This window comes from Zea mays, chromosome 4, assembly GCF_902167145.1.
Source record: "Zea mays cultivar B73 chromosome 4, Zm-B73-REFERENCE-NAM-5.0, whole genome shotgun sequence".
NCBI lineage: Eukaryota > Viridiplantae > Streptophyta > Magnoliopsida > Poales > Poaceae > Zea > Zea mays.
Window position 1 is genome coordinate 22,219,337 of NC_050099.1, and position 15,463 is coordinate 22,234,799.

Here is a 15,463-nt window from a genome sequence, read left to right on the forward strand (position 1 = left end):
CTCGAGGTTGCTCAAATGGGGCCTATCTGTTGTTTGGAATGAACCCAAATCACATAGTTTTCAAATTGGAAGTAATTTGGAAAGTTTCAAAGGCATCGAACCCTAGGAATCAAGGTTGTCGGACCAATACAGATAGTCTGATGTTTCCATGTGAAACTCTAGCAAAGGCATGATCATCATACCTTATGAATAGGATCGTCTAACTAATACTTATGAGTTCAAGGGTCTACAAAAACAATCTAGAGAGCTCTAGGTTGAGTTAGACTGGTCCGATAGGTCATCGGATAAAATGGTGCAATTGTAGCAACTAGGGTTCTTCCCATAGGAGTGTTGGACCATGTAAACACAGTTACCCTCAAACCATTGGGTCCCAATCAGATGCTTTCCTAAGAGTGACCAGAGAGGTTTCGTGGGCATCGCACCTGTCTGATGAGGGGTGTTAGACCACATGCCTCATACGATACAGTCTAACTACTATATTTGTTATACTTCCTCCATCCCGTAAAATAAGGCGTGCATATTTTTAGAAAAGTCAACGCTTTAAAACTTTGACCAACAATTCAACAAAAACATATATTTTTAGTGTATGCATGTAATATACTTGAATTTGTATTCAAAATACGTTAATATGATGCTTAATTATATTTGCTGATGTCATATTTTAAAAGAAATCAATGGTCAAAGTTTGGCTCTGAAGACTTTGTCAAAAAAAATATACGCCTTATTTTATGGGATAGAGGGAGTAGTAAGTTCACTTTGATCGTTGTGTCTAGTTAGGTTGAGGTTAATGGTCCGACGCTTAGCCATCGAATGGTCAGAAGATTGTGGATTTTGCCCATAGTTAATACAACAGTCAGTTGATCGGCTAGGAGTTACAAATGCACCCCTCAACTTGTTCATTTTAGCACTCTTGCCAATTTTAACTACTGAAGAAACCATTTGATAATGAGAAAGCGTCTTTTCCTAGTGAGTGACTTGAGAGTTGACAATCACTTGATTAGTAGCCTCATTAGCGCATTAAGAGTGCCTGATGTGCACCCATTGTTTGTAGTATCCTTGATTAGGTTAAGTGAGAACTTGTGCTTGTTACTCTTAGTGATTCGCATCACTTAAATGGTTTGCTAGTGATTGAGAGTTCGGTGATCACTTAGAGAGCTTGTGGGTGACTCATCTCAAGGGTATACAGGGTTGTAAGCGATTCAGTGTGACAGAGAGGCAAAGAACTAGATCATAGATAGCATTTGATCCTCGTGTGGGCCAAAGAAGAGCGACACTCTTGCATGGAAGCTCCAATAAGAACTACTCCCTCCGTCCGTATGATTTAGACGTTCTGGCCCATTTGATTTAGACGTTGTGGGCTTGTTCTCTCGCGTCGCCGCCCAGTTCGCAATGACATCATCGATGCCCAGCGGGTAGCGCACCGGGATGTCGCCGCAGCTCTCACGGTAGAGCCCGCCGTCGGCTGTCGTCGATGGCAGCACCATCACCATGACGGCGACGATTGCAAGCGTCGTCGACGCTAACGCTTGGAGAAGGGGGTGAGGCATGATCTCCTCCATTGGCGATCGAAAGAAATGTCGCAGTGCGAGTGAGAGAGTATGCTTTGCCACATTTTGGATCGCCTGTTTGCGTGAGTATGCAAGCAACAAATCAAGCAAAAGATGGGAGGAGTGTACAACTGTTTAGTTTAAGGTTAGACTAGGCTAATGCTTTTACTTTTGCTTTTCCAGCTTTCATTCTTTCACGTGTTGCTTTTTGAAAGGGAATTAGGCTTACACCTAGTTCCTAAATAGTTTTGGTGGTTGAATCGCCCAACACAAATAAATTGGACTAACTAGTTTGCTCTAGATTATATGTTACACAGGTGCCAAAGGTTCATCTATAACTATACTAAATCGACTGTCCGGAATACCGTAGATTATTCCGGACAGGAGAAGCCTTTTGGAAAAACAAGCCAAGCGCGGACCGTCCGGGCCCTTGCGGCGGACCGTCCGCGACACAAGGATGTCTCTCGGACAGAACCAATGCAAAATACAAGTTTCCACTACAGACTGTCCGGAGGAAAAGCAAAGACCGTCCGAGCCCTCGCGCGGACCGTCCGGCCTCAGGCGCGGACCGTCCGGTCGGTAAGAAACCGAAAAACCCGAAGGTGACGGGTTCGGAGAAATGAATTTTAGCGGCCTCGCGGACCGTCCGGGCCAGGCGGGCGGACCGTCCGCGACTGGCTCTGTCTGACATCTGACGTCGCATTAAATGCAATATAGCCGTTGATATAGCCGTTACTGCTGACCGTTGCATCTTCAGCCGTTGATCTACAGGGGCGGACCGTCCGCACCAGGAGGGCGGACCGTCCGCGCTCAGCAGAAAGGCCCAACGGCTAGGAAATGGTTGGTGGCTATAAATACAACCCCAACCACCTCCATTCAATCCATCCAAGCATTCCAACCTTCAACATTCAATACAAGAGCTAGCAATCCATTCCAAGACACATTCAAAGCCTCCATCTCTCCAAGTTTCACTATTGAGATAAGAGATCATTAGTGATTAGTGGCTTGAGAGAGAAAGTGATCCGTGTGTCATTTGTCGCTCTTGTTGCTTGGCTTTTTAATCGTGCTTTCTTGATTCTTTCATTGCGATCAAACTCACTTGTAATTGAGGCAAGAGACACCAATCTTGTGGTGATCCTTGTAGGAACTTTGTGTTCCAAGTGATTGAGAAAAGAAAGCTCACTCGATCCGTGGATCGTTTGAGAGAGGGAAGGGTTGAAAGAGACCCGGCCTTTGTGGCCTCCTCAACGGGGAGTAGGTTTGCGAGAACCGAACCTCGGTAAAACAAATCCGCGTGTCACACTCTTCATTTAGTTGCGATTTGTTTTTCACCCTCTCTCGCGGACTCATTTCTTTATTACTAACGCTAACCCGGCTTGTAGTTGTGTTTATATTTGTAAATTTCAGTTTCGCCCTATTCACCCCCCCCTCTAGGCGACTATCAATTGGTATCGGAGCCCGGTGCTTCATTAGAGCCTAACCGCTCGAAGTGATGTCGGGAGATCACGCCAAGAAGGAGATGGAGACCGGCGAAAAGCCCACTACAAGCCACGGGAGCACTTCATCTGAAGAGTCCCGCACCAAGAGGAAGGAGAAGAAGAAGGACTCCTCCAAACGGAAGGAGAAAAAGTCTTCCTCTTCTCACCACAAAGAGAAGAAGGAAAAATCTTCTTCTCACAAGCCGCATCGGAGAGGAGATAAGCACAAAAGGATGAGGAAGGTGGTCTACTACGAAACCGACACTTCATCAACATCAACCTCCGACTCCGATGCGCCCTCCGTCACTTCTAAGCGCCAAGAGCGCAAGAAGTATAGTAAGATCCCCCTACGCTACCCTCGCATTCCTAAACATACACCTTTACTTTCCGTCCCATTAGGCAAACCACCAACTTTTAATGGTGAAGATTATGCTATGTGGAGTAATTTGATGCGATTTCATCTAACCTCTCTCCACAAAAGAATATGGGATGTTGTTGAGTATGGTGTACAGGTACCATCAATAGGGGATGAGGACTATGACACGGACGAAGTGGCCCAAATCGAGCACTTCAACTCCCAAGCCGCAACCATCCTCCTTGCCTCCCTAAGCAAGGAGGAATACAACAAAGTACAAGGATTGAAGAACGCCAAGGAGATTTGGGACCTACTCAAGACGGCGCACGAGGGTGATGAACTCACCAAGATCACCAAGCGGGAAACGATCGAGGGGGAGCTCGGTCGCTTCCGCCTTCGCCAAGGGGAGGAGCCACAAGACATGTACAACCGGCTCAAGACCTTGGTGAACCAAGTGCGCAACCTCGGGAGCACAAAATGGGATGACCACGAAGTGGTTAAGGTTATTCTAAGAGCTCTTATTTTCCTTAACCCCACTCAAGTACAATTAATTCGTGGGAATCCTAGATATCCACTAATGACCCCCGAAGAAGTTATCGGGAATTTTGTGAGTTTTGAATGCATGATTAAGGGCTCCAAGAAGATCAACGAGCTTGACGAGCCTTCCACCTCCGAGGCGCAACCGGTGGCCTTCAAGGCAACGGAGGAGAAGAAGGAGGAATCTACACCAAATAGACAACCAATTGACGCCTCCAAGCTCGACAACGAGGAGATGGCCCTAATCATCAAAAGCTTTCGGCAAATTCTCAAGCAACGGAAGGGGAAGGACTACAAACCCCGTTCCAAGAAGGTTTGCTACAAGTGTGGTAAGCCCGGTCACTTTATTGCAAAATGTCCTATGTCTAGTGACAGTGACAGGGGCGACGACAAGAAGGGAAGAAGAAAGGAGAAGAAGAAGTATTACAAGAAGAAGGGCGGCGATGCCCATGTTTGTCGGGAATGGGACTCCGACGAAAGCTCAAGCGACTCCTCCTCCGACGAGGACGCCGCCAACATCGCCGTCACCAAGGGCCTTCTCTTCCCCAACGTCGGCCACAAGTGTCTCATGGCCAAGGACGGCAAAAAGAAGGTAAAATCAAGGTCCTCCACTAAATATGAAACATCTAGTGATGAGGATGATGATAAAAATGAGGAGGATAACTTGCGCATTCTTTTTGCTAACCTTAACATGGAACAAAAGGAAAAATTAAATGAACTAATTAGTGCCATCCATGAAAAGGATGATCTCTTGGACTCCCAAGAGGACTTCCTAATCAAGGAAAATAAGAAACATGTTAAGGTTAAAAATGCCTATGCTCTAGAAGTAGAAAAATGTAACAAATTATCTAGTGAGCTAAGCATGTGCCATGACACTATTGCCAACCTTAGAAATGAAAATGCTAAATTAATTGCTAAGGTAGATTCTCATGTTTGCATTGATCCTAGAAATGATAATGTTGATTTGCTTGCTAGGATTGATGAGTTAAATGTTTCCATTGCTAGCCTTAGAAATGAGAATGAGAAACTAATTGCTAAGGCTAAGGATTTTGATATGTTGCATGCTAAGGTTGTTGAACTAAAATCTTGCAAACCCTCTACATCTAATGTTGAGCATATTTCCATTTGTACTAGATGTAGAGATATTAATGTTGATGCTATCCATGATCACCTAGCCTTAATTAAAAAACAAAATGATCACATAGCTCAACTAAATGCTAAGATTAGAGAGCATGACTTAGAAAATGAAAAATTTAAATTGGCTAGAAGCATGCTCTATAATGGGAGACGCCCTGGCATCAAGGATGGCATTGGCTTCCAAAGGGGAGACAATGTCAAACTTAATGCCCCACCTAAAAATTTGTCTAACTTTGTTAAGGGCAAGGCTCCCATGCCTCAGGATAACGAGGGTTACATTTTGTACCCTGCCGGTTATCCCGAGAGCAAAATCAGGAGAATTCACTCTAGGAAGTCTCACTCTGGCCCTAACCATGCTTTTATGTATAAGGGTGAGACATCTAGCTCTAGGCAACCAACCCGTGCCAAATTGCCTAGAAAGAAAACTCCTAATGCATCAAATGATCATGCCATTTCATTTAAAACTTTTGATGCATCTTATGTGCTTACTAGCAAATCCGGCAAAGTAGTTGCCAAATTTGTTGGGGGCAAACACAAGGGCTCCAAGACTTGTGTTTGGGTACCCAAAGTTCTTGTATCTAATGCCAAAGGACCCAAAACAGTTTGGGTACCTAAAGTCAAGAACTAAATTTGTTTTGTAGGTTTATGCATCCGGGGGCTCAAGTTGGATACTCGACAGCGGGTGCACAAACCACATGACCGGGGAGAAAAGGATGTTCTCCTCATATGAGAAAAACAAAGATCCCCAACGAGCTATCACATTTGGGGATGGAAATCAAGGGTTGGTCAAAGGTTTGGGTAAAATTGCTATTTCACCTGACCATTCCATTTCCAATGTTTTTCTTGTTGATTCATTAGATTACAACCTGCTTTCTGTTTCCCAATTATGTCAAATGGGCTACAACTGTCTTTTTACTGATATAGGTGTCACTGTCTTTAGAAGAAGTGATGATTCAATAGCATTTAAGGGTGTGTTAGAGGGTCAGCTATACTTAGTAGATTTTGATAGAGCTGAGCTCGACACATGTTTAATTGCTAAGACTAACATGGGTTGGCTCTGGCACCGCCGACTAGCCCATGTTGGGATGAAGAATCTTCATAAGCTTCTAAAGGGAGAGCACATTTTAGGACTAACCAATGTTCATTTTGAGAAAGACAGGATTTGTAGCGCATGCCAAGCAGGGAAGCAAGTTGGCACTCATCATCCACACAAGAACATAATGACGACTGACAGGCCACTGGAGCTCCTACACATGGATCTATTCGGCCCGATCGCTTACATAAGCATCGGCGGGAGTAAGTACTGTCTAGTTATTGTGGATGATTATTCTCGCTTCACTTGGGTATTCTTTTTACAGGAAAAATCTCAAACCCAAGAAACCTTAAGGGGATTCTTGAGACGAGCTCAAAATGAGTTCGGCTTAAGGATCAAGAAAATAAGAAGCGACAATGGGACGGAGTTCAAGAACTCTCAAATTGAAAGCTTCCTTGAGGAGGAGGGCATCAAGCATGAGTTCTCTTCTCCCTACACGCCACAACAAAACGGTGTAGTGGAGAGGAAGAATCGAACTCTATTGGACATGGCAAGAACCATGCTTGATGAGTACAAGACACCGGACCGGTTTTGGGCCGAAGCGGTCAACACCGCCTGCTACGCCATCAACCGGTTATATCTTCACCGAATCCTCAAGAAGACATCATATGAACTCCTAACCGGTAAAAAGCCCAACATTTCGTATTTTAGAGTTTTTGGTAGCAAATGCTTCATTCTTATTAAAAGAGGTAGAAAATCTAAATTTGCTCCTAAAACTGTAGAAGGCTTTTTACTTGGTTATGATTCAAACACAAGGGCATATAGGGTCTTTAACAAGTCCACTGGACTAGTTGAAGTCTCTTGTGACGTTGTGTTTGATGAAACTAACGGCTCTCAAGTAGAGCAAGTTGATCTTGATGAGATAGGTGAAGAAGAGGCTCCATGCATCGCGCTAAGGAACATGTCCATTGGGGATGTGTGTCCTAAGGAATCCGAAAAGCCTCCAAATGCACAAGATCAACCATCCTCCTCAATGCAAGCATCTCCACCAACTCAAAATGAGGATGAAGCTCGAGTTGATGAAGTAGAAGATCAAGCAAATGAGCCACCTCAAGATGATGGCATTGATCAAGGGGGAGATGCAAATGAGGAAGACAAGGAGGAAGAAGAGCAAAGGCCACCACACCCAAGAGTCCACCAAGCAATCCAACGAGATCACCCAGTCGACACCATCCTTGGCGATATTCATAAGGGGGTAACCACTAGATCTCGTGTTGCTCATTTTTGTGAACATTACTCTTTTGTTTCCTCTATTGAGCCACACAGGGTAGAGGAAGCACTTCAAGATTCGGATTGGGTGGTGGCAATGCAAGAGGAGCTCAACAACTTCACTAGAAATGGGGTATGGCATTTAGTTCCACGTCCTAACCAAAATGTTGTAGGAACCAAATGGGTCTTCCGCAACAAGCAAGATGAGCATGGTGTGGTGACAAGGAACAAAGCTCGACTTGTGGCCAAAGGATACTCCCAAGTCGAAGGTTTGGATTTCGGTGAAACCTATGCACCCGTAGCTAGGCTTGAGTCAATTCGCATATTATTAGCCTATGCTACTTACCATGGCTTTAAGCTTTATCAAATGGACGTGAAAAGTGCCTTCCTCAACGGACCAATCAAGGAAGAGGTCTATGTTGAGCAACCTCCCGGCTTTGAAGACAGTGAGTACCCTAACCATGTCTATAGGCTCTCTAAGGCGCTTTATGGGCTCAAGCAAGCCCCAAGAGCATGGTATGAATGCCTAAGAGATTTCCTTATTGCAAATGGCTTCAAAGTCGGCAAGGCCGATCCTACTTTATTCACTAAAACTCTTGAAAAAGACTTGTTTGTATGCCAAATTTATGTTGATGACATTATATTTGGGTCTACTAACGAGTCTACATGTGAAGAGTTTAGTAGGATCATGACACAGAAATTCGAGATGTCGATGATGGGGGAGTTGAAGTATTTTCTAGGATTCCAAGTCAAGCAACTCCAAGAGGGCACCTTCATTAGCCAAACGAAGTACACTCAAGACATTCTTGCTAAGTTTGGGATGAAGGATGCCAAACCCATCAAGACACCCATGGGAACTAATGGGCATCTCGACCTCGACACGGGAGGTAAGTCCGTGGATCAAAAGGTATACCGGTCGATGATTGGTTCATTGCTTTATTTATGTGCATCTCGACCGGACATTATGCTTTCCGTTTGCATGTGTGCAAGATTCCAATCCGACCCTAAGGAATCACACCTTACGGCCGTAAAACGAATCTTGAGATATTTGGCTTATACACCTAAGTTTGGGCTTTGGTACCCTCGGGGATCCACATTTGATTTGATTGGTTATTCGGATGCCGATTGGGCGGGATGCAAAATCAATAGGAAGAGCACATCGGGGACTTGCCAGTTCTTGGGAAGATCCTTGGTGTCTTGGGCTTCAAAGAAGCAAAATTCAGTCGCTCTTTCCACCGCCGAAGCCGAGTACATTGCCGCAGGCCATTGTTGCGTGCAATTGCTTTGGATGAGGCAAACCCTGCGGGACTACGGTTACAAATTAACCAAAGTCCCTTTGCTATGTGATAATGAGAGTGCAATTAAAATGGCCGACAATCCCGTCGAGCATAGCCGCACTAAGCACATAGCCATTCGGTATCATTTTCTTAGGGATCACCAACAAAAGGGAGATATCGAGATTTCATACATTAATACTAAAGATCAATTAGCCGATATCTTTACCAAGCCGCTTGATGAACAATCTTTTACCAAACTTAGGCATGAGCTCAATATTCTTGATTCCCGCAATTTCTTTTGCTAGATTGCACACATAGCACATTTATATACCTTTGATCATATCTCTTTATATGCTATGACTAATGTGTTTTCAAGTCTATCTCAAACCAAGTCATAGGTGTATTGAAAGGGAATCGGAGTCTTCGGCGAAGACAAAGGCTTCCACTACGTAACTCATCCTTCGCCGTCGCTCCAAGCAACTCTCCATTCTAGGGGAAGAAATCATGAGCACCAAGCAAAAGGACTTCGTCTTTGGTATAATCTTAACTCATTTATTTATGACCCAAGGGGAAGGAAACACTTCGAGGGCTCTAATGCTTCCGTTTTTGGCGATTCATGCCAAAGGGGGAGAAAGTAAGAGCCCAAAGCAAAAGGACCGCACCACCACCAATTTCAAAAAACTTAAGTGTTGAATATTTTTCAATTGATATCCTATTGTGTTCAAAAGGGGGAGAAAGTAGTATTTCAAAAATGGTATATCAAAAACCCTCTTGAACACTAAGAGGTGGATCTCTTTTAGGGGGAGTTTTGTTTAGTCAAAGGAAAAGCATTTGAAATAGGGGGAGACAATTTCAAATCTTGAAAATGCTTTGCAAACTCTTATTCATATACCTTTGACTATTTGCAAAAGATCTTTGAAATGGATTTACAAAAAGAATTTGCAAAAACAAAACATATGGTGCAAGCGTGGTCCAAAATATTAAAAATGAAGAAACAATCCATGCATATCTTGTAAGTGTTTATATTAGCTAAATTCCAAGCAACCTTTACACCTACATTATACAAACTAGTTCAATTATGCACCTTTATATTTGCTTTGGTTTGTGTTGGCATCAATCACCAAAAAGGGGGAGATTGAAAGGGAATTAGGCTTACACCTAGTTCCTAAATAGTTTTGGTGGTTGAATCGCCCAACACAAATAAATTGGACTAACTAGTTTGCTCTAGATTATATGTTACACAGGTGCCAAAGGTTCATCTATAACTATACTAAATCGACTGTCCGGAATACCGTAGATTATTCCGGACAGGAGAAGCCTTTTGGAAAAACAAGCCAAGCGCGGACCGTCCGGGCCCTTGCGGCGGACCGTCCGCGACACAAGGATGTCTCTCGGACAGAACCAATGCAAAATACAAGTTTCCACTACAGACTGTCCGGAGGAAAAGCAAAGACCGTCCGAGCCCTCGCGCGGACCGTCCGGCCTCAGGCGCGGACCGTCCGGTCGGTAAGAAACCGAAAAACCCGAAGGTGACGGGTTCGGAGAAATGAATTTTAGCGGCCTCGCGGACCGTCCGGGCCAGGCGGGCGGACCGTCCGCGACTGGCTCTGTCTGACATCTGACGTCGCATTAAATGCAATATAGCCGTTGATATAGCCGTTACTGCTGACCGTTGCATCTTCAGCCGTTGATCTACAGGGGCGGACCGTCCGCACCAGGAGGGCGGACCGTCCGCGCTCAGCAGAAAGGCCCAACGGCTAGGAAATGGTTGGTGGCTATAAATACAACCCCAACCACCTCCATTCAATCCATCCAAGCATTCCAACCTTCAACATTCAATACAAGAGCTAGCAATCCATTCCAAGACATATTCAAAGCCTCCATCTCTCCAAGTTTCACTATTGAGATAAGAGATCATTAGTGATTAGTGGCTTGAGAGAGAAAGTGATCCGTGTGTCATTTGTCGCTCTTGTTGCTTGGCTTTTTAATCGTGCTTTCTTGATTCTTTCATTGCGATCAAACTCACTTGTAATTGAGGCAAGAGACACCAATCTTGTGGTGATCCTTGTAGGAACTTTGTGTTCCAAGTGATTGAGAAAAGAAAGCTCACTCGATCCGTGGATCGTTTGAGAGAGGGAAGGGTTGAAAGAGACCCGGCCTTTGTGGCCTCCTCAACGGGGAGTAGGTTTGCGAGAACCGAACCTCGGTAAAACAAATCCGCGTGTCACACTCTTCATTTAGTTGCGATTTGTTTTTCACCCTCTCTCGCGGACTCATTTCTTTATTACTAACGCTAACCCGGCTTGTAGTTGTGTTTATATTTGTAAATTTCAGTTTCGCCCTATTCACCCCCCCCTCTAGGCGACTATCACTTTTCTCTATCTTAATTAACGTCTAGCTCAAGCTTAACTAAGGTGTGGCCGAAGGAGATCCAATAAATAAAAATCTAAGTTTGCTTCTCAAATCTTCACCCCCAAAACACTGTAGACATGTTTGGTTGTATATCTAAGTGCCAAAACTTGTCACATATTTTCGGCCATACCTGTCTAAGTTTAGGCGCTCAAATTCTGTGTCATATCTTGACAATGCCTAAGGGATTATTACCCCACTTTTATAAATCGTTGACAAGTGAGACCTATGCAGCAGGAGAAAAATCTTGCACAACTGTAGCTACAAACCAAACACATGCCTAACTCGACCAAATATGATTAACCTTAGGTGTGACAAACTATGGCAAGTGAGGTAACGAACCAAACATGCCATACAACTCTCAAATGAGATGGCATGTGCCTATAAGTGGTGGGATGTTCTCGATGATGACCGACAAACACAATAAAGCACTCAAACAGATCAAAAACAAGTTCACGACAAACTCTCCATAATGCAAAAAACGAGCTGTTTACTTCAATGGAAATGAAGGAGCCCAAACCAAAAACACTACAACCAACTAGTGATTGAATGCTTTGGAAAAGTTTACCAAAAAATAGATCACAAAATAGATAGTCAGAAGTTCGAAAGCGCTCAAATCAATGAGTTGTCTAGGTGAGTGTGGTAGTGTTGATCCATGGGTGACACTGATGCTCCCCAGTTCTCTTTGGTATTTCTGCTCCATGCAAGATCCAACAAAAGATCAAAATAGAGGAGACCGGGAAGAAAATTCATACTATAAAGGGTATGAACTAGGGTTTGACCTAGGTGGATCTAATAAGTTTAGTATGGTGCACACTAGTTGTATATAGCTCGAGGTGGCTCAAATGGGGCCTATTTGTTGTTTGGAATGAACCCAAATCACATAGTTTTCAAATTGGAAGTAATTTGGAAAGTTTCAAAGGCATCGAACCCTAGGAATCAAGGTTGTCGGACCAATACAGATAGTCTGATGTTTCCATGTGAAACTCTAGCAAAGGCACAATCATCATACCTTATGAATAGGATTGTCTGACTAATACTTATGAGTTCAAGGGTCTATGAAAACAATCTAGAGAGCTCTAGGTTGAGTTAGACTGGTCCGATAGGTCATCGGATAAAACGGTGCAATTGTAGCAACTAGGGTTCTTCCTATAGGAGTGTTGGACCATGTAAACACGGTTACCCTCAAACCATTGGGTCCCAATCAGATGCTTTCCTGAGAGTGACCAGAGAGGTTTCGTGGGCATCACACCTGTCTGATGAGGGGCGTTAGACCACATGCCTCATACGATACAGTCTAACTACTATATTTGTTATACTTCTTCCATCCCATAAAATAAGGCGTGCATATTTTTAGAAAAGTCAACGCTTTAAAACTTTGACCAACATTTCAACAAAAACATATATTTTTAGTGTATGCATGTAATATACTTGAATTTGTATTCAAAATATGTTAATATGATGCTTAATTATATTTGCTGATGTCATATTTTAAAAGAAATCAGTGGTCAAAGTTTGGCTCTGAAGACTTTGTCAAAAAAAAATATACGCCTTATTTTATGGGATAGAGGGAGTAGTAAGTTCACTTTGATCGTTGTGTCTAGTTAGGTTGAGGTTAGTGGTCCGACGCTTGGCCATCGAATGGTCAGAAGATTGTGGATTTTGCCCATAGTTAATACAACAGTCAGTTGATCGGCTAGGAGTTACAAATGCACCCCTCAACTTGTTCATTTTAGCACTCTTGCCAATTTTAGCTGCTGAAGAAACCATTTGATAATGAGAAAGTGCCTTTTCCTAGTGAGTGACTTGAGAGTTGACAATCACTTGATTAGTAGCCTCATTAGCGCATTAAGAGTGCCTGATGTGCACCCATTGTTTGCAGTATCCTTGATTAGGTTAAGTGAGAACTTGTGCTTGTTACTCTTAGTGATTCGCATCACTTAAATGGTTTGCTAGTGATCGAGAGTTCGGTGATCACTTAGAGAGCTTGTGGGTGACTCATCTCAAGGGTATACAGGGTTGTAAGCTATTCAGTGTGACAGAGAGGCAAAGAACTATATCATAGATAGCATTTGATCCTCGTGTGGGCCAAAGAAGAGCGACACTCTTGCATGGATGCTCCAATAAGAACTACTCCCTCCGTCTGTATGATTTAGACATTCTGGCCCATTTGATTTAGACGTTGTGGGCTTGTTCTCTCGCGTCGCCGCCCAGCTCGCAATGACGTCACTTGAGGATTCTTCCTCAACTTGTATTTTTGCTTTTCCTTTTCTTTATTGATTTGTTTTGAGAGCCAAATCCTTTCTTTTGGAAGATGACTCTTCTTTGTCGTTGATGTGCATATACGTCTCATGAGCATTGATCTTTCCCAAAATCTGTGTAGGTGTGGTAACTGAAAGATCCATTTGATGTAGCACAGTGACAATGTGTCCATATTTGTCTATTGGGAGGACACTGAGAATCTTCCTCACAACATCCGGTTGTGAGATTTGAGTAAGCCCCAATCCATTAACTTCCTCTACAAGAATATTGAGACGTGAGTACATGGCATTGGCATTTTCATTAGCAAGCATTTCAAAAGAATTTAACTTTCTCATGGCTATGTGATATCTCTCCTCACGCTCACTTCTAGTTCCTTCATGTAGAGCACAAATGTCCATCCACAAATCATGAGCATTTTTATGATTTCTTACTCTATTGAACACATCTTTGCAAAGGCCTCTAAAAAGGGTGTTTTTGGCCTTAGCATTCCATTTCTCATAATTAAACTCATCACCTACAAGATTTGTGCGATCTCTAGGTTCGGGGAATCCTTGTGTGGTGGCTTTATAGACACCAATGTCTATGGCCTCTAAATATGCTTGCATACGAATTTTCCAATAAGGAAAATCGTCACCATCAAAAACGGGAGGAGGTCCATCCCCACCGGACATCGTAACTCTTAGCGGTTAAGCTAATCTAAGAGCAACAAGGCTCCGATACCATTTGAAAGGATCACGATGCCCAAGAGGGGGGGGGTGAATTGGGCTTTTCTAAAAATCAACACTAATTAAAAGCTAAGCAAGAGCCCAACTTCACCCCAACAACTAGCACTAAGATAATAATACTAGAAATACAATAATGCTAAGACAATACTTCAAATACTTGCTAAACAAATACACAATGTAAAGTGCTTGAATTAAGTGCGGAATGTAAAGCAAGGTTTAGAAGACTCCTCCAATTTTTCCCGAGGTATCGAAGAGTCGGCACTCTCCACTAGTCCTCGTTGGAGCACCCGCGCAAGGGTATCGCTCCCCCTTGGTCCTCGCATAAACCAAGTGCTCACTACGAGATGATCCTTTGCCACTCCGGCGCGGTGGATCCCTCGAGACCGCTTACAAACTTGAGTCGGGTCACCAACAAGATCTTCACGGTGATCACCGAGCTCCCAACGCCACCAAGCCGTCTAGGTGATGTCGATCACCAAGAGTAACAAGCCGTAGACTTTCGCTTGACCAAGAGAAGCCTAATGCAAGTGGTGTGTGCTCTAGGTGGCTCTCGCTAGCGCTAATGAGGAACAAATGCGAATTAAGATTCTCTAATCTCCTCACTAGACTTTTGGTGCTTGCAATGCTCTAGCAATGTGCTGGAATAAATGTGGGGTGCAAGACATTGAATATGGTGGGTGGAGGGGGTATAAATAGCCCTCACCCACCAACTAGCCGTTACAGGCATCTCACTGCGCACGGGCGCACCGGACAGTCCGGTGCGCCACCGGTGCGCCAACGGTGCGCCAACGGTCGTTTCCAACGGCTAGTTCTGACAGTTAGCCGTTGGACTCATGGCACACCGGACAGTGAACAGTCAATGTCCGGTGCGCCACTATAATTCATTTCTGAAACATGCCGCGCTCGGGTTGTGCTGCTCGGGGATACCTTCCCCTGGGCCAGCCTGGCCCACCTGGCAGATGGTGCACCGGACAGTCCGGTGCACACCGGACAGTCCGGTGCCCCAGGGCCAGAAACCCTACCTCTTGTTTTTCAGCTGATTTTCAAATCGGTTTTCGTTCTAACTTGTGAGTGAGTTCTAGAGTGACACCTAGCACTGTATGTGAGTGTTATTGTGCACCAACGCTACACTAGAACTCTCTTGGTCAAACTACTTATCGAGAACCCCTCTTTATAGTATGGCTAAAAAGAGAATAAAAGACCTAACTAAATCACGAGTGTCCATATCTCCTTGACACTCGGACTCTGTAGTCCTTCACCTTTTGATTCGTCGTTTTGGCCGTCGCTTCGAGTTCTTATCTCCGGGATTGTTTTCACGGTTGTAGTACTTCTACCTGTCATGCGACCTAACTTACCATTTGTCTCTGCAAAACACACGTTAGTCACATATAACATTACATTGTCATTAATCACTAAAACCAACCAGGGGCCTAG